Genomic DNA, 18,186 nt, shown 5'->3' on the forward strand with positions numbered 1-18,186 from the left:
AAGTGGGCGAGGTTTAGTTGGGCAGCAGTAACTGGAATCTGGGAGTGGGAGAGGCCTGGGAGGGTAATAGTGGGCTCATCCCTCTTGGGTTACCACTTCCACGGGAGGACATAAAACTAAACAGTGGCTGGGGTGGAATGGGGTGTGGGACAGACTGGATTACTGCTACACTTACTGGCAAACCAGGGTAGGGGCGGTCCTGGTGGGGTTATTGTGGGTCGCTCCAACTAGGCTGCAGCTCCCACTGGTTTAGGTGAGGGCCAAATATGTGCGGGGCAGAACCAGGCTGGACCGCAACACCCATTGGTTCCAGTGGAAGTCGGGAGTGAAAACAGAACCAACCCAGCAATTACAACCACCAGCTGATTGGAGCGATGGACGGTGCCTGGCCCTGTACTTGTTAGCACATACAAGAAGTTTCTTTGGAGATCTTCCTAATCTAAATGCTGGACTCAGAACCCTAACGAAGAAAAGAGAGAAGACAGAACAGGTCAACCAACCATCTCAGCTATGATGGACTATGTGAATCAGTGGATTTTTCAAAGACCTCATAGTGCTTGGAGTGGCAAGATTGACAGCGATTCATAACTGTTGCAATATCAAAACCACTCGAGGAAGAACCTCAGAGCATGCCCTACACCCGGGACTTGGGGAGGGTGGGAAATTGGGTGGGCCTTAAAAGGGGTTTTATCATTGTTAATGACAAATCTAAATAGAACCCATTCTATTATTGACTAAAGATTTCTTTATATATGCAAAATTGCATTTAAAAAACATTTATTTAATTTTTATTTATTATTATTTTTTAAAAAGTTTATTTATTTATTGAAAAGTCAGATATACAGACGGGAGGAGAGACAGAGAGGAAGATCTTCCGTCCGATGATTCACTCCCCAAGTGAGCGCAACGGCCGATGCTATGCCGATCTGAAGCCAGGATCCAGGAACCTCTTCCGGGTCTCCCACATGGGTGCAGGGTACCAAAGCTTTGGGCCGTCCTCAACTGCTTTCCCAGGCCACAAGCAGTGAGCTGGATGGGAAGTGGAGCCGCTGGGATTAGAACCAGTGCCCATATGGGATCCTGGCATGTTCAAGGCGAGGACTTTAGCCGCTAGGCCATGCCACTGGGCCCCATTTATTTAATTTTTATTGAAGAGTTAGATTTAGAGAGAAAAGGCCAGTCAGATCTTTTGTCTGTTGGTTTACTTCCCAAGTGGCTGTAGTGGCCGGAGCTGAGCCAGTCCAAAGGTAGGAGCCAGGAGCTTCTTCTTCGTCTGCCATGTGGGTGCAGGGTCTCAAGGTCTTGGGCTGTCCTTGACTGCTTTCCCAAGCCACAAGCAGGGAGCTGGATGGGAAGTGGAGTAGCTGGGACATGAACCGGCACCCATATGGAATCCCAGTACATGCAATGGGAAGACTAACCACTATGCTACTGCGCCAGGCCTGCAAAATTGTATTTTAAAAGTAATTCTTACTTTTAGAAAAAACAAAAACAAAAAAATCTAACATCACTGAATTGAATGCCTTTGTGAGATTCCTCAGTAATCTTGTGCTCTGGAAGGTTAACTCATGGGCCTTGCACTGTGCTGTAGTTGGTTAAACTGCTGCCTTGCACTACAGGTGTTTATAATGATCACTGGTTTGTGTCCCAGCTACTCCGTTTCCAGTCTGGCTCCCTGCTAATGCGCCTGGGAAAGCAGTGGAGGACGGCCTAAGTACTTGGACCCAAGCGTGCTTGTGGGAGACCTGGAGGAAGTTCCTGGCTCCTGGCTTCCGCCTGTTTGACCTTTGGCCTTTGTGGCTGCCTGAGGAGTGACCCAGCAGAAGCAAGATTGACTCTCCCCGTCTTTTAGTCTCTCTTTGTGATTCTGCCTTTTAAATAAATACATGTAATTTTTTAAAAAGCATATTAACTGTTCTGGTTGTCTCTAAATAGATATTTCATTTGTCATTGCCACCATTCATCTGTAGGTCAGCATCATGACACTTTATCTGAGAATTTAATTCAGTGCAATTTCTGGAAAGTGCTACTTCATTTTCTTTGACATTTCCCATGTATTTGAGAAGGAGTGGGCACGAGTGCTGCTTGCTCACTCTGCAAATGCCTGAGCCCTGGACACCGGGAACTGGGTCACCCGCCCGGGACCACTGCCTCCCGGGGCCTGCATTGGCCGGAAGCTGGAGCCAGAGCTGGGTGTCGAACCCAGGAACCTGGTGGGATGAGGTTGTGTTAACCACTCGGTTAGATACCTGACCCTGACCTGTTTTGTGAAACAGGAAAATATTGGTGAAATTTTCTTGTTGAAGTATATCTCATTGTTTTATTTCTCTAATATAGTAGGCTTTATGCTGTTTAAGTATTAATAAAGTAATTTACTTTTCTGTTTTTCTTTACTGAGAGTGTCTCTTATGTATGGGAAATCTGCCTCTGTGGAAGGAGTGGACACTGTCTTGAGTGGGCACAGGGAGGATATGCTCCGTTGCACAGCACAGCTCCTTGGAGGAAATGGCTGACTGTGGTGTGGAAGCAGCTCCGCTTTGAAGTAGCTAATGTGGGAGGCCTTGCCTAGAGACGGGTTGGTTAAGTGGACTTCTGCTCCAGGGCACGTGGAATACGTGGAATTCATGGGTGATGGACGCCTCCCGAAGGGATGGGTCTGCAGCTGTGGAAGCGTGCATGCTCAGTGTCTCCCAGTGCTAATTAGAGGAATTCTGGCTAGCTCCTGGCAAGATGGGGACTCGAGCTGGAAGAAAACTCAGACTCTGATCCCTAAGAACTGGCTTGGACTTGTTCAGAGCACATGCGGCCTTGTATCTGTGAATTCTGCATTCCAGATTGAAAATATTTGCCAAAGAACATTGTATTTGTACTGAACATGTGTAGACTTTTATCGTTATTCCTAAAATAATGCCACTACTGTTTCGATGCATTTATGTTCTATTGGGAATGATAAGTAATTTGTAGAGGAATATAACATACAGTGATCTGGAGGCAAAGCTTGTGGGAGGATGTGCACAGGTTGCACGGACACCTTAAAGCATCTTATACAAGGGCCTGGGGCATCCTTGGGTGTCGGTGCCTACGAAGGGAAGGGTCAGGAAACCAGAAGGGCTGACTCTGAGCCGGCGAGGGGTGAGGGGAAAACGGTGAGCAGTCTGCTCCTCGCAGTGGCTGGCTGCTGAAGTGAAGTCTGGACAGGAGGTGAATCCAAGGATAAATACGCAGCTCAGTGGAAGGCAGCTGGAGAGGAAGCTTAATCGAGATGAATAGTCATTAATATTAGAAATGGCTGTAACTTCTATGCATGTGGATTTACCTGTTTTTATAGAATTATTTATTTATTCAAGAAACAGAGTGGCAGCCAGGGGTGGGGAGGAGTCGAGAGACTAGTCCCCTGGAGATTCATCCTGTGTGTTTTGTGTTTCTTGCTGAGTAGTACTCCACGGCATGAGTGTGCCATGCATGGCATGTTTAAACATGCATCTGTTGAGGGGCAGCTGGGTATTTTTAGTTTTTGACTTATGAACAAAGCTATGATGGACATTATTTTATTTTTAAAAAGATTTGTTTTAATTTGGAAAGTCAGATATACAGAAAGGACAGACAGAGAAGGTTTTCTGTCTGTTGATTTACTCCCCAAGCAGCCACAAGTCTGAAGCCAGGAGCCAGGAGCTTCTTCCAGGTCTCCCACACAGGTGCAGGGTCCCAAGGCCTTGGGCCATCCTCAACTGCTTTCCCAGTCCACAAGCAGGGAGCTGGATGGGAAGCAGGGCCGCTTGGATTAGAACTGGTGCCCATATGGGATCCTAGCGTGTGCAAGGTGAGGACTTTAGCTGCTAGGCTACCGTGCTCAGCCTGGACATTTGGTTTTGATGTAGTGTGAGTTTATTGCTCAGGGGTAAATGTCAAGGGTGTACATATCCTTAGCTTTTGTTCCATTTCTTCTCTTTTTACTCTTTGTTCCTTCTGTCACACACATATACTTCCTTGTTGTCTTTCATATGCACACACACGCAACAAATATGAAGAAATTTTTCTGAATTACTTGAGAGTGAATTATTTTTGCACCAGTAAGTTTTTCCAGGAATAAAGATACTTTATTTATTTATTTATTTATTTTTTACAAACCCATGGGAAAGTTACCCACTTAGTGATCTTAACATGGATACAACTTGTGTCACATGTACCAAGTAATACAGTTACGTCAGAGGGCAGTAAGTCCGTTCTAGCACCTGTCCCCTTTCCTCTTCTAGTACAGGATATTACGTCAACACAGCTCTCCAAGTTTGTTTGATTTTTATTGGGTTGTTCTGGATGCTGGAATTGAGGCAAAGAGAGTTTAAACAAGCTGGCCAGTGGCAGCTCTGCAGTGGCACAGCCTGGGGTCGCACGTGCTGCTCTGAGCCATCGCAGCCTCCAGTTCATCTGTTAGCCTGTAGCAGCAGCACGTGGCCTTGTGGAAACTGACTTTTCAATCCTGAACTAAGAGCCAGAGAAGCCATTTTCTGCAAATGCTGACATAAATGTTATGTGGTTTGTTTTATACTAGACTATCCATTCTGAATGACTTGTGTCACTTCATCTCTTGCTTCACGTTGGATTTGAACTTGAGCCTGCTCATCTCATTAGTATGTGTGATACCTTTGAAAGGAGCAAATGTGTGGCACCAAGCAGCTGGCGGTCTTGCACGTTAGTGAGAGCATTTAGGGAAAGCGTGTCATGGTGTTGGCTGCTGCCCCTCAGGCCCAGGCTGCCTATATGGGATCCTGGTGGATGCAAGGTGAAGACTTTCCCCTCCAGGCTACTGCACCGGGCTCCATCGTCTTTTCTGTCCTGGAAAGAATGTTGTGGGTATTTCAGTTGGGGTCACATCGAGTCTCTAATTAATTTTTGGTGATATTGAGCCTAATGGTTAAATTTATTCCATGGTATGTTCGTTTTTCTGCTGCAATTGTGAATGGGGAAGATCTTCCAGGTTTCTTTCTCAGCTCTGAAGTATTTTGTGTATGTGAGGGCCATTGATTTTTGTGTGTTTGTTTTATATCCTGCAACCTTGCTGAACTCTGTTATCGGTTCTAATAGTCGCTTGGTAGAGTCTTTTGGTTCCCCCATAGAGAGGGTCCTACAGGTAAACAAGGATAGCTTGGGGTCATCCTTTCCAATTTGCATCCCTTTGGTTTCTTTGTTTTGGCTAATGTCTCTGGGTAGAACTTCTAGGGTGATATTGAATAGCAGTGGTGAGAGTGGGCATGTGTCTGTTCCAGAGCTTTTAGAAGGGCCTTCACTTTTTCCCATTCAATATGATCCTGGCATTGATTTTACTGTATTTTGTTTTGATTGTGTTGAGGAATGATCCTTCTATATCTAAGCTGTTAAGGTTTTAAGTATAAAAGGATGTTGTATTTTATTAAATGTTTTCTCTGCATCTGTTGAGATAATCATATGGTTTTTATTCAGCTTGTTAATGTGCTATATCATATTTACTGATTTGCGTATGTTGTACCATTCTTACATGCCAAGGATGAATCCCACCTGGTCTGGGTGAATCTTTCTGCTCTGTTGTTTGGTTTGATTAGCTAGCATTTTGTGGAGGTTTTTGCATCTATACTCATCAGGGATATTGGCCTACAGTTCTCTTTCTCTGTTGCGTCTTTTTCTGCTTTGAGGATTAAGATGATGTTGGCCTCATGAAGGGGTTTGGGAGGATTCCCTTCCTTCCTGTTGTTTTGAATGGATTGTGAAGAATTGGAATTAATTCTTGAAAGGTTTGGTAGAATTTAGCAGTGAAACCATCCGGACCTGGGCTTTTCTTTGTTGGGTTAATCTTTGTTACTGATTCGGTCTCTGTTGCAGTTAATTGGCCTGTGTAGGGTTTTGATGTCCTCATGACTCAATTTCAGTTGGCTCTGTGTCCAGAAATTTATCCGTTTTGCCTAGATTTTTCCGTTTGTTGGCATATAGTTGTTTGTAGTAATTTCTGCTGTTATTTTCAGAAAGGCCATTTTCTAATCTTTATCTGTCAGGCCGATTTGATTTTTTTGCTTGTGTGTAGTTAGCTGTGGATATTAAAATGTGTCTTATTCTTTTTGTTTTTTCCTTTAAGGTCACTCCCATGTACCCCAAGAAAACAGTTATTGGGATTGGGTTTGCTCAGGTTGTAGGTACTATGGGAACCTTAAGGCCCTCTCTTAGAGGCAGCACGATCTCAGTGGTGTAACTTTTCTAAAAATGACAAGTTGAACACTGTAACTGGACAAAAATAATTCCGAAGACCTGAGCCTGGCTGTGGAGCTGCAGTCATGCACTCTGCCCTTCACACAGTGGGCACCGGAACCCTGAGCAGTGCGAGTTTCCTGGTGGCTGCGAGGCCTGGCTCACTTCCTGTGGTGTGGAAGGTTTGCTGTGTGGCCCAGGAAGCCCTGCTGTTTGTCATCTGAAGCAGGAGGGAGAATTGCCACAGGTCTGTACAGTGTCTTTTAGTATTTGTTCTCCGGCCCCCCAGCCCCCATGATTGTCCTGAAGGTGCAGCTGTTAAATACCAATGGCCCTTGTGTGTGGCAGTGCTGCTGCTGTTTTTGTATTGGAAATGTAGAATTTTGAAAAGCAACATACCTGAAGTTACCAGCTGCCAAACTTACATTTAACCTTGTGAATGTGGAACCTAACTTCTCCACCCAAAGGTGCCCTCCTACAAGGCTTGTACTGGTGGGGGGTGGCGGTGGCGCTCTCTCTCAGGGTCCCCCAGAACAGTGTGTTAGGCCAGCAGACCAGTCTCAAAGTCAGCAGGTGGACTCTCCCCATTTCCTGATCTGGGGTTTAGAGTTAGTGTTAGTTATTTTGTCGTTTGGAATTGTGTCTCCTCTTCTAGGTTCCCGAATAACACAGGTGCCCCGGGACTCTGAGGGGCACTGCAGCTGCTTGGGACTCCCAGGCCTTCCTCTGGGGCTCTGTAAGACACGAGCTGGACCCGCTGCTATGGGCAGGAGCAGGTTTTAGCAAGGCCTTTCCTTGTTTTGTTCCCAGTCAGTAGGTAGTAAATTTAAGGTGTTTGTGGGCTGCAATCGAAAAATAGTAGGTGTAGTGACACTTTACCGGGATACAGTAATGATATAACTGACATTTAAAAATCTATTGTGACTGGCACCCTGGTAAAGCAGGTTAAGCTGCCATCTTAAGTGCTGGCATCCCGTTTGGGTGCAGGTTTGAATCCTGCCTGCTCCACTTCTGATCTGTGTCTCGGAAAGCAACAGAAGATGGCCCCAAGTGTTGGGTCCCTGCATCCACTCGGATGGCCTGGATGAAGCTGTTTCCTTGCTCTGGCCTGGCGTAACTGTGGCCTTTGCCGTCATTTGGGGAGTGAACCAGTGGATGGAAGATCCTGCCCTCTAACCCCTTCCGCCATAACTCTACCTTTCAAGTAAATCAAATAAATCTTTAAAAAGTTTTATTTTGTTTATTTATTTGAGAGGCAGTGAGGTAGAGAGAACACTCCCCAGATGCTCCCAGTGACTGGGACGAGGCGAGCTGCGCCGAGAGCTGAGGACTACGCCCAGGCCTTTGCGTGGATTGCAGGAGTCTTGTTGCTTGAGCCGTCCGCTCTCATGAAGCATCTGCATCAGTAGCAAGCTGGGATTAGGAGCTGGAGTCCCAGGGTGGGGCAGATGCTTCTCGACTGAGGGCTGGGCGCCTGCCCTAGACATTTTTTTTTCCTTAATGCTGGCTGGTTGTGTCAAGATAATATGATAATTTTGTTTAATTTTGTTTCATCATTATAGGTTTTAAAAAAATTGGCCAGTCCAAGAGTCACACACACACATGCAGCAGCACTCCTATTTGCTGTTCTCCAAATGTCTGTAAAGGTCCTGGCTGGGCCGAGCGGAAGCCGAGAGCTAGATACCCAGCTTTCCTGTGGGAGTGGCAGGAGCCTGCCTCCCGGGGGCTGCTCCAGCAAGAAACTGGTCAGAAGCCGGAATTTGGAACTGAGCACAGGTGCTCCAATACGGATGTAGATTTCACAAGCTGCATTTTAACTGCTATGCCAAATACTTGCCTCCCTGAAAAAAATAGTTTACATCATGTTTATTTATTCACATATTTATTTGAAAAACAAAGAGAGACGATGGGTTCGTCTCTCCATCTGCTCCTTAGCCCCATGTATGCCTGAGTTATCTGAGCTAGGCTGAAACTCGGGCCTGGATCTCATTCTGGCCTTCCATGTGGACGGCAGGATCCCGAGCATCTGTGCCATCACCTGCTGATTCCCAGGTACATTAGCAGGAAGCTGGACCAAAACCAGAGGAGCTGGACTCCATCCTCGGCACAGGATAGGCGACCCAGCCTTAACCTGTGCCACAGCGTGTGCCACCCTGCCCCTGTGACATATCTTCTAATGCCATTTTTGGTGAATGTTTTTTTTTTTTTTAAGATTTATTTGTTCTTATTACAAAGTCAGGTATACAGAGAGGAGGAGAGACGGAGAGGAAGATCTTCCGTCCAATGATTCACTCTCCAAGTGAGCGCAACGGCTGATGCTGTGCTGATCCGAAGCTGGGAGCCAGGAACCTCTTCCAGGTCTCCCACGCGGGTGCAGGGTCCCAAAGCTTTGGGTCATCCTCGACTGCTTTCCCAGGCCACCAGCAGGGAGCTGGATGGGAAGTGGAGCCGCTGGGATTAGAACCGGCGCCCATATGGGATTGCGGCGCGTTCAAGGCGAGGACTTTAGCTGCTAGGCCACCGCGCCGGGCCCTGGTGAATGTTTTGATGTCCCCTCACATACTGTTTTGCTACTAGGGTCTGTTATTGAGAATTTTAAAGAAGAGTAGAGGGTGCTTCTGTGCTCCCCAAATGCTTCAGTGTAAGTAGTATGTGTTTACTTACCTCTGTGTGTGTGTGTGTGTGTGTGTGTGTGTGTGTGTGTGTGTGTGTGCGCGCGCACATGGGGGGGTAGATGGACTAGCAGTGGTGACTGATTGTTGTTGAATGTGATGATGAGCAGGTGAGAATTCACTTAAGCTGTCTTTGTATTTTGTACACACACGTGTTAGATTTGTCTCTTTATTTGAAAGGTAGAATGACAGCAATGGGAGTGTATAGGAGAGAGAGGTAAATAGAGAGCGATCTTGCATTTCCAGATGTGGCCAAGCTAAAGCCAGGGTTCTGCAGCTCTCCTCGTCTTCCACATGGCTGTCAGATGCCCAGGCACTTGGGCTGGCATCTGCTGCTTGGTGTATTAGCAGGGAGCAGGGTTGGAAACCAGATCTTCCAGTAGAGGATGCAGGAATCCTGCGTGGTGGCTTAAAACACCCTACCAGAATGCCCACTCCCCATTGCATGCATTTAAAAAACATTTATTTATTTTCATTGGAAAGGTAGATTTACAGAGATAAGGTGAGGCAGAAAGATCTTCCGTCTGCTGGTTCACTCCCCAAGCAGCTACAATGGCCGGAGCTGAGCCAATCTGAAACTAGGAGCTGGGAGCTTCTTCCAGGTCTCCCACATGGATGCAGGGTCCCAAGGCCTTGGACATCTTCCACTGCTTTCCCAGGCCACAGGTAGGGAGCTGGATGGGGAGTGGAGCTGCCAGGTTATGATCTGGCACTCATGTGGGATGCCAGCACATGGAAGGTAAGGACTTTACCACTAGGCTACTGCACTGGGCCCAATTGCATGCATTTTTGTAAGTATTTGTTTTACTTGGAAAGTCTGAGTTACACAGACACACATATGGAAGGTCAGGGGCAGAGAGAGAGACAGACAGACAGACAGAAACAGACAAATTTTTGCGTGTACTGGTTCACTCCCTAAACATCTGCAGTGACCAGAGCCAGGCCAGTAGGAAGCTGTGAGCCAGGAGCTTCTTCTTGATCTTGCACAGAGACTCAGGTCATCCTCAGCTGCTTTTCAGGCCACAAGCAGGAAACTGGATCAGAAGTAGAGTAGTAGGGACACAAATTGGTGCCCAGCGGGATGCCGGTGCCACAAGGATTAGTGTGCCATGCCACCGCATCAGCCCCAATTGCATGTACTTTTACGTTTCCGAAATAGAAAGTGAATCAGCCCCCACTCTGCCCCCGCTGCTCTGTTTCCCTGCAAAGATGAGAATGAGGAGAGATGAGGAGACCTAGACTTGATTTGATAGTAGGGATATGAAATAGAGGTGATGGTTTCTACAGCCTTCCAGGATAGCTTTTTCAGTGGTGCTGACTGCTTTCCAAGGAATGCTCAGGTTGGCTTTGTCATTGTTAAGTCTGCGCATCCTGGCGGACAGATTCCAATGAAGGTAAGCCCGTGGTCCCACACGGTGTGAGAAACTGAACCCTTGGCAGTTGTGTTCTATAAGACATTTGCTCTTGGTCTCGGAGGTGAGCATGAGTCCTGACGTCGGGGTCTCCCTGTGCTTCTTCAGGTTCTGTGAGAAGCTTACTTAGTGACTGTTTCTGACTTCTCAAGTTTCTCTGTGGTTTCCTTCCTCCCTGACTGGGTGAGAGATTTCTTCTCATTCTGAAGGTTTTGTTGTGCTTTACTTTGGCTTGAGCATTTTTCCGCTTGTCTAGAATTTGTCTCCAGAATGTGTGTATTTTTCCCAAAAAGAGAGGTTGCAATAAATTTCAGGGTATTAAGATGCCAGTTGATATGCACATCTTTAAAGCATAAGAAGTAATCTTGTTTGTTCCAATTTGATCATCCTGTAGATGACCTTTATTATGGTAATAAAAATGTGAGAAAGAAGAATGAGATTGAAATCATCTTATCGTGTGCAAAGTACATGTGAGAAATGAAGCTGTTTGTTGGGAAGTGAGGTAGTACCTGCCTCATAGCATTGTGGGCCTTATCGGGTAGCTAAGCTTATGTTTGAGAGCCACTAGACGATGCCCTCCATGTTGCGTTTGCATGCTGCCTCATTGCAGGCGTGGCATGGGCTGTGGGTGATGTGTGAGCAGCACTCGGGTACTGTGGGGGCATCAGGGTACTGCGGCGGCATCAGGGTACTGCAGGGGCATCAGGGTACTGCGGGGGCATCAGGGTACTGCGGGGGCATTCTGCCTTCGCAGGGTGGTGGGTAAGGTGATACTGTTGGCCCCCTGCTGGTGTGCATCATTCACTTCACGCCGTGTCTGCCGTGCTGCGTGTTACCCCCAGACATGAAAATATGAAACTCCAGCTTTCCAACAAATCTGCTGTTAGACACTAAGATTTTTGAGCACTATGTGAATTTATAAAAAAACAAAACATAACAAACCCAGCAAACCTCAGGAACAAGGGACTGTTCAGTTTTCCTTAAAGGGTTTCCTTAAATCCTAGGGAATGGGGCAATATTTAGTATTTTAAGGACATCTATTATTATGTTCCAAAATGAGAGTTGAGAAACATGACAGAGGCTTCTCATTCCTTTTCATTAGTAGCAAGGCCTATTGGCAAGCTCCCTTGAGTCTGAATGTGACATTAGGCCATAGTGAATTATCATCATGTTACTGCAGGCATGAGATAGAAATTACTCTGTAGAAGTGCTGTGTAGAAAGATGTGTAAGACATGGCCTTTGCTCCTCAGGCATTTATAGTTGAGGGTGTCGCAGAATGCCTCTTTGTATGACTTCATTTGGTGAACATTTCCCAGGTGCCCTCTGTGTCCGGCTCTTGCAGGCACTGGCGATAACGCAGTCAACAGGACAGACAAGGACCTTAAAGACTTGACCTGCTGAAGGATGTGATTGTTCAGGACTTTGCAGGTGGAGGTATGTGTTCTGACATGGGGAAGAAAGGCTATGCTAAGGGGAGGGCACTGGGACTGGGCAGGAAGGGCACTCTTCATTTCTCTGTGTGTGTTCTGTGGGATCTGCAATACAGGTCAGATAGATGTGGAACCATCAACTATGGGACTGCAGGAGAGGTTGTCCCAAGAGCTAGGGAAATTAGGGAAGACTCAGAGAGGGAGAGTATATGCAAGCTGAGCCATTCTTTAATGGATAAAATGTGATAGAAAATAGTTATTTATTTGAAAGGCAGAGTAACTGCTGGTTCACTTGCCAGCTAGCTCTGGACCAGCTGAAGCCAGGAACTAGGAACTCCACCCAGATCTTCTGCATGGATGGCATTATCTGCTGCCCTCTCAGGCACATTCACAGGAAGCTGGTTGGAAGTGGAGCAGGTGGGGTTCAGAGTAACAGTCTGATATGACATGCCAGCAACACAAGCTGTAGCTAAACCTGCCCCAGTGCTGGTCCCTGGGTAAAATTTATTTATGTATTTAAAAAATTTTAGTTCTTTTTATTATTATCATTTTATGATACAGATCCATAGATTGTGGGATTTCCCTTATACCATCCCCAATTCCCTCCCCTCTCACTGAGTTCCCTTATATAATTACTATAGTATAGTTCTTCATATACAGTCATGTCTATCATTGTGGGCATGGACAATGGCAGGGAGTCCAGCATCCTATTGTCAAGATATAGTAAACAATTTCATTGGGATCCCATCTTTGGTGTGGAAGTAGAGATGCATAGTACATTGTATCCTCACATCCGGATATGATAATCACCGTTATACAGTTACTGTACATCCCCTAAAATGAAGGCTAATAAAAATCAACAACAGGAAGAAAAATAGAAACTTACTATGACATGAAGTTAAATAACTTGCTGCTAGATATGATAGTCTCCATTACACAGTTACTATACATCTCCTTAAATGAAAAGTCATAATGCAAAATAACAGGAAGAAAAATAGAAATTTACAACACCTTGAAGTTAAATTACATACTCCTAGATATGATAGTCTTCATTACACAGTCAGTTACTATATATCTATCACCTTAAAAGCCAAAAATCATAACCAACAACAGGAAGGAAAAAAAGGAAATTAACAACACTATGAAGTTAAGTAACATGATACTGAATGACTAATGTGTCGCTGAAGAAATGAAAAAGAAAAGTAAGAACCTTTTTGAAGAAAACGATGCTACGATATGATCTATATGTCATTGAAGAATTTAATCAGAAGAAAGTGTTTTGAAGAGATGCAACTAACAAAAACTTCAAAATCCATGAGATATAGTTTCTGTTGATCTTTGTTGTGAAATGTAGGAAACAAATAAATGGGTTTTGATTTTTAATCCGGTCTGCTAATCTATGACATTGGATCGATGAGTTGAAGCCAATTACATTCAGGGTTAATATGAATGGGTGGTAATTTGGTTCTGTCATGTTAGCAATGGGTTGTTCATTGATTTAGTCTTCTGCTGTCATTTTACTAGGATGTTCTTCACATTTGCCTTTGGTTTTGGTAGGTGCTATTCCTCTTCCCTGTCAAGAGAACATCTTGAAGTATCCTTTGTAGGGCAGATTTGGAAGAGGCATATTCTTTTAACTTTTCTTGACTGTGGAAGATTTTTATTTCCTTTTTGAAGACGAAGGAAAGATTTGCTGGGTACCTTATCCTGGGCTGATAGTTTTTTGCTTTTAGAATCTGGACTATGTTGCTCCAATCTCTCTGGCCTGTAGAGTTTCCTGTGAGAGATCTCCTGTGAGTTTAATTGTCATTCCTTGATATGTCAGTTGATGTTTTTCACGTGCACGTTTAAGGATCTTTTCCTTATGTTCAATTGAAGAGAGCTTGATGGTCATGTGTTGTGGTGAAGATTGCTTTTGATCAAGCCTGTTGGGAGTTCTGTGCCCCTTCTGGATGTTGTTTCTCAATTCTTTCTCTAGATTAGGGGAATTTTCCCTTATGATTTCATTAAATCCATTTGTAACCCCAGCTTCTCTTTCTGCACCTTCTGGGACTCCCATACTATTACATTTGGCCTTTTAATGGTGTCTTTCAATTTTTGAATACTTTTTTGACCTGACCCAGCTCTGCTTGTGGCTTTTTGTTTGTTTTTCCCTGGTAACAGGAAATATCTTCTAATTTTGAGATTCTTTCTTCTGCCTCCTTCATTCTATTTTGGAAACTCTCCACTGTACTTTTAATTTGCTCCATTGTATTCTTCATTTCTGATAGATCAGCTTTGATTGATTTGTTTTCAGTGTGACATATTCCTTGAATTCCTTGAATACCTGCTTTACGTGCTTCTTGTTGTTGATGAGAAGTTTGATAACAAGTGTTTTAAAATCTGTGTATCCCATTTTCTCGATGTCTTCCTCAGTGAACTCTGAGGTTGACAAAGGTTTTTGTTCCTTTGCAGGGGAGTCTTCAGTTATATTCATTGTTCCTGTATCTCTTCTTTTGCTCTTGGTGGTTGTACATCTTTTTAGCAGAACGTTCTCCTTGGGGGCAAGTTTCTAAGCTATGTCACCACCCACAGGTCTACAATTCGATTTTACTTATTGCAGTTGGTACATGGCTCTTTGTAGTCACTGTGCCACTCCATGCAGTGGGTTCCAGGTCTGGGTTCTTAAATTAGATTTCCACCATGGTCTCCATAGTCCTAGTTCCTGGTTCACCACTCTCTACCTTCTGTGATACCATGCTGAGGCTGCACTGTGTCTGTACAACCTTTCTCCCACTTCCGGTTGGAGCAGTTCCCAGGATTAGGGAGACCCCAGGGGTCCTATATAACTAGGTTGGTGGTGCTGATCTTGCTGGAACCTGTTGGCTGTTAGGTCTGGGTCTACACAGACATATTTTACCTGTACAATGCAAAGTGTGTATTATTTTCCTGTGGGACCAGTGCAATATACTGAGCTCAGTGTGTTCTTGCCAAGCTCAGCGCATGACAGCTCACTGTTGTCCCTGTGGTCTTAAATTCTTTGTCACACTGTAGAAAGTGCCACCTGATGTGGCACTACTAGAGTTCTTGATCTGTTGGCCGTCAGTTCTGAGGGCTCCCCAGACCTGTCTTGAGTGGCACCTGTAGGATGCCACGCTGTTGCAATTTGCTGAGCCAGAAATGAGTTCACTCCCAGCTCTGTGCATGTGCAGCATGTCCATAGCCCTTGCCTCCTTATACAAAATGGCGCCCAATTTGGCTCTAGGGGGCTCACTGGGCTATGAATTCTACCCTGTTCCTGCACTGCCTGTCTGGGATCTGCTGCTCTGTCTCTGCTCCTGCTGAAATGAAACAGACCAGTAGGATGGGCAGTTCTTTGGGTTCACCTCCCGAGCTCCTTGTAAACATCCCTTTCCGCCTTGTTGCTGGAGATTCTTTTTTGTGTTACTCTGGCAGCTGGTCGGTTCAGACCACAACTTGTGAATGCCACTGGAGTATCAGTCACTGCATCACCACGCTGTTGTTTTTGCTCTTGCATGTGTCTGTCAGTCTCCAGGTACCCCTCTGCTGTTGTTCTGTCCTGTTTTATTTCCTGAAATGTGCCCTCTCTGCCTCACATTGGCTAATATTTCTCTGTTTAAACGTGTCCTTACCCTTTTCCACCATCTTGATTCTCCCTTGGGTAAAATTTTAAAGTGGGGTTGAAGTTGAGGCTGTGCAGTAGAGGCTGATTGGGGAGAAGCAGTGAAAATATACTCTACGCACCCCACGGAAGCTGCTTGCGTCCTTGACCTCCACGCCTTCTCCACTCCTTCCTGGCAATGTGTTCGTGAGCTCATATTTCCTGTCATCAAAATACTAGCAACAGCAAACGCAAACTGTCCGTTTTGTTTCTCCCTCCTCTTCTTCACAGCCCAACTTCGCAGAAGTTGGCTGAACTAAGGGCTCCACCTTCCCCGAGCCTGGTCACGCCTGAGCTCATTTTCTTCAAGTGTTATCTGTTGTGTCATGAGGACAACGCTCGCTAAGCCCCTGAGACGCCTGTGCTGCTGAGCCTAGCTCTCGTTTGAGTCTGTTTTGCAGTCTCAGCAGCCTTTGACTAGAATGCCTGCTACCTTCTTGAGGCCTTGATTCTCTTGACATCACCCTCCTCCAGTAAGGCCCTTTTGTCTTTGTCTGTTAACCTTTGAAGCCTCTCACGGCTTATATCTAGACTCCCTTCTCTTTTTCCATGCTATATTTTGATCTCATTCAGGCCCATGGGTTCAGTATAGTTTCTTCTTGGTGACTCTCAAAGTTGACCTCAGTGCAGACTTCTCCAGGGCTCTGGCTTGCTGTTTCTTGGTATTGCTTGATGTTGCTTTTGTATCCCACTTAGCATGTCCAGTTCTGGGATCATGATGATGTTGCTCCTGTCTATCCAGTTGTGCAAGCCAGAAAGCTCGTTGTCGTTGCCAGCCCTTTCTCTTCTTTTTCATGGCAATTCTTCTCCAACTTTTATTGATTTTTTTTTGGCTTCTTAATTCATTCTTGGTCTCAGTAGCGGATTTTTTTTTTTGAAATGGAAAGGCAGATCTAGAAAGAGAAGGAGAGACACAGAGAAAGATCTCCATCGCTTACTCACTCCCCGAGTGCCTGCAGTGGCCAGAGCTGAGCTGATCTGAAGCCAGGAGCCAGAAGCTTCCTCCTGGTCTCCCATGTGGGTACAAGGTCGCAAGGCTTCCAATCATCCTCTACTGCTTTCCTAGGCCACAAGCAGAGAGTTGGAAGGAATTGGAGCAGCTGGGACATGAACCATCACCCATATGGGATCCTGGTACATACAAGGCAAGGATTTAACCACTAGGCTACCAGGCTGGGTCCAGTGCTTCTCCAAAAGCCTCCTAAGTGGGGGCCAACTCATTCTTGTCTTTTTGTCCCTGGTGCATTTTCTACCCTGAAGCTAGATGCATCTTAGGAGAATGTAAATCTGACCTTGCCCTCCTTACTAATACACTTCAGTACCCTTCACTGTTTATAAAATAAAAATCCAAACTTCTTAATATATCCTGTTTTCCCCTCCAGCCTCACCTTACCTTTCTTTCCTCTTTGTTCTTGAAGCTGCAGTCCCATTCCTTGAGAGTGTTATATGCCCTCTCATTCCAGAGGGCCCATTCACTTTGAGGTTACCAGTCAATTTGCATGATTGATTAATGTTTTTCCTCCATCCTATAGTCTGTGATAGGAAGGACTGGACTCTTTCTATGCTCCTTAGGGTTGGTCCCATGTAGGAGTCAGTAGATATTTGTTCATTGAATGAATGAATGAACAAGTGAAGGTTTTAGTTAGAATCATAAAGCCCAAAAGGCTTATGTTTGGACCACAGTGGCAAGGTAAGCTATCCCAGCATCTAGTTTTGGGCCCTGGGATGGGTTTTAGGCAGGGTGGTCACAGATTGGAACCACATGTTAGGAAGGGCGCACTGTGAGAAGGAGAGAGGTGCTGTTGGCCAGATCTGACACAGACTACAGAGACTAACACATTGGCGAGTGAGATCGAGTCCAGAGGACTGATATGCAGGTGAGTGGAGGAACCAAAATTTCTATGAGTTTTACTGCCTCAACCTCAAATTGAATGCTTACTTATATAAGGTTATTCATACCTGTAAAAGAGCTTGGGATTTTGGTGGGAATAAAGTGGTGGAATTTTTAAACAAACTTGAGCTGTTACTTAGCAGATACTCTGCTAAGTTTTTGGTTGCACAAACAGATAAAACATTTCACAATCTAAGACTGTTAATTATATTTTTTTAGTATAATGCTTTTAAAAGTTAAAGCTATGAAAACCCAGAATACACCAAAAATTATAATCCTTTTAAAAAAAACTAGAGCTGTAGTTGGTGGCTAAACTTGAAGATGATACAGTGCTGTTTTTCTGATTTTTTTCTTTTTGTGTGTGTGTGTTCAGTAAATCATTGATTGAGCCCAGGAGCCCCATTGTTAGCTCTAAGGGTCTGCAGCATTGAACTTTAATTCCCTAGAGATTTTCACTGAGAATTTACAATATTAGGTTGATGTTAATGGTGATCATCTAGTGCCTTTCATTAAGGTGACTTTGTATATAAACCTCTTTCAGCTTTCCATTTTCTGTTCTCTCTCGCTCTGTCTCTCTCTTTTGTAAAGACTTATTTGCTTCAAATTGGGTAGGGTCATTCCTCCAAGCTAAATGTTTTGTTGTTTTGTTCATTATTTTATTCTAGTTCTTTTGGTTTTTAAAATTTTAAGATAAGTTTACTTATTTCTGCAAAAGATATTGCAGTTTTAGCATGAATTCTGTTGAATTCATCACTGTTGGGGAGAGTGGACATCTTGACTGTGTCCTGTCTGCTAGCATCTGCATCTACCAATTCACAAACCTTGCCTCCATTTAAGTCCTTCTCTCCTCCTGCTGCATGCTTAGTCAAGTGTCTCCCGCACAAATATTGAGAAACACATGCAGTA

The 18,186-nt window shown here is 44.9% G+C and overlaps 1 protein-coding gene across 1 annotated transcript in view; it reads left to right on the forward strand.

The window, feature by feature from the left end:
• Positions 1 to 18,186, forward strand: part of DIS3L2 (DIS3 like 3'-5' exoribonuclease 2) — a 332,757-nt gene that overhangs the window by 21,792 nt on the left and 292,779 nt on the right. Inside the window, exon 2 of the mRNA XM_040972300.1 lies at positions 11,615 to 11,732. The gene's annotated coding sequence lies outside the window, so the exon portion shown is untranslated. The remainder of the gene's footprint in view (positions 1 to 11,614; positions 11,733 to 18,186) is intronic.

Source organism: Ochotona curzoniae, unplaced genomic scaffold (assembly GCF_017591425.1).
Source record: "Ochotona curzoniae isolate NIBS_2020 unplaced genomic scaffold, NIBS_Ocur_1.0 contig_2294, whole genome shotgun sequence".
Classification (NCBI taxonomy): Eukaryota; Metazoa; Chordata; class Mammalia; order Lagomorpha; family Ochotonidae; genus Ochotona; species Ochotona curzoniae.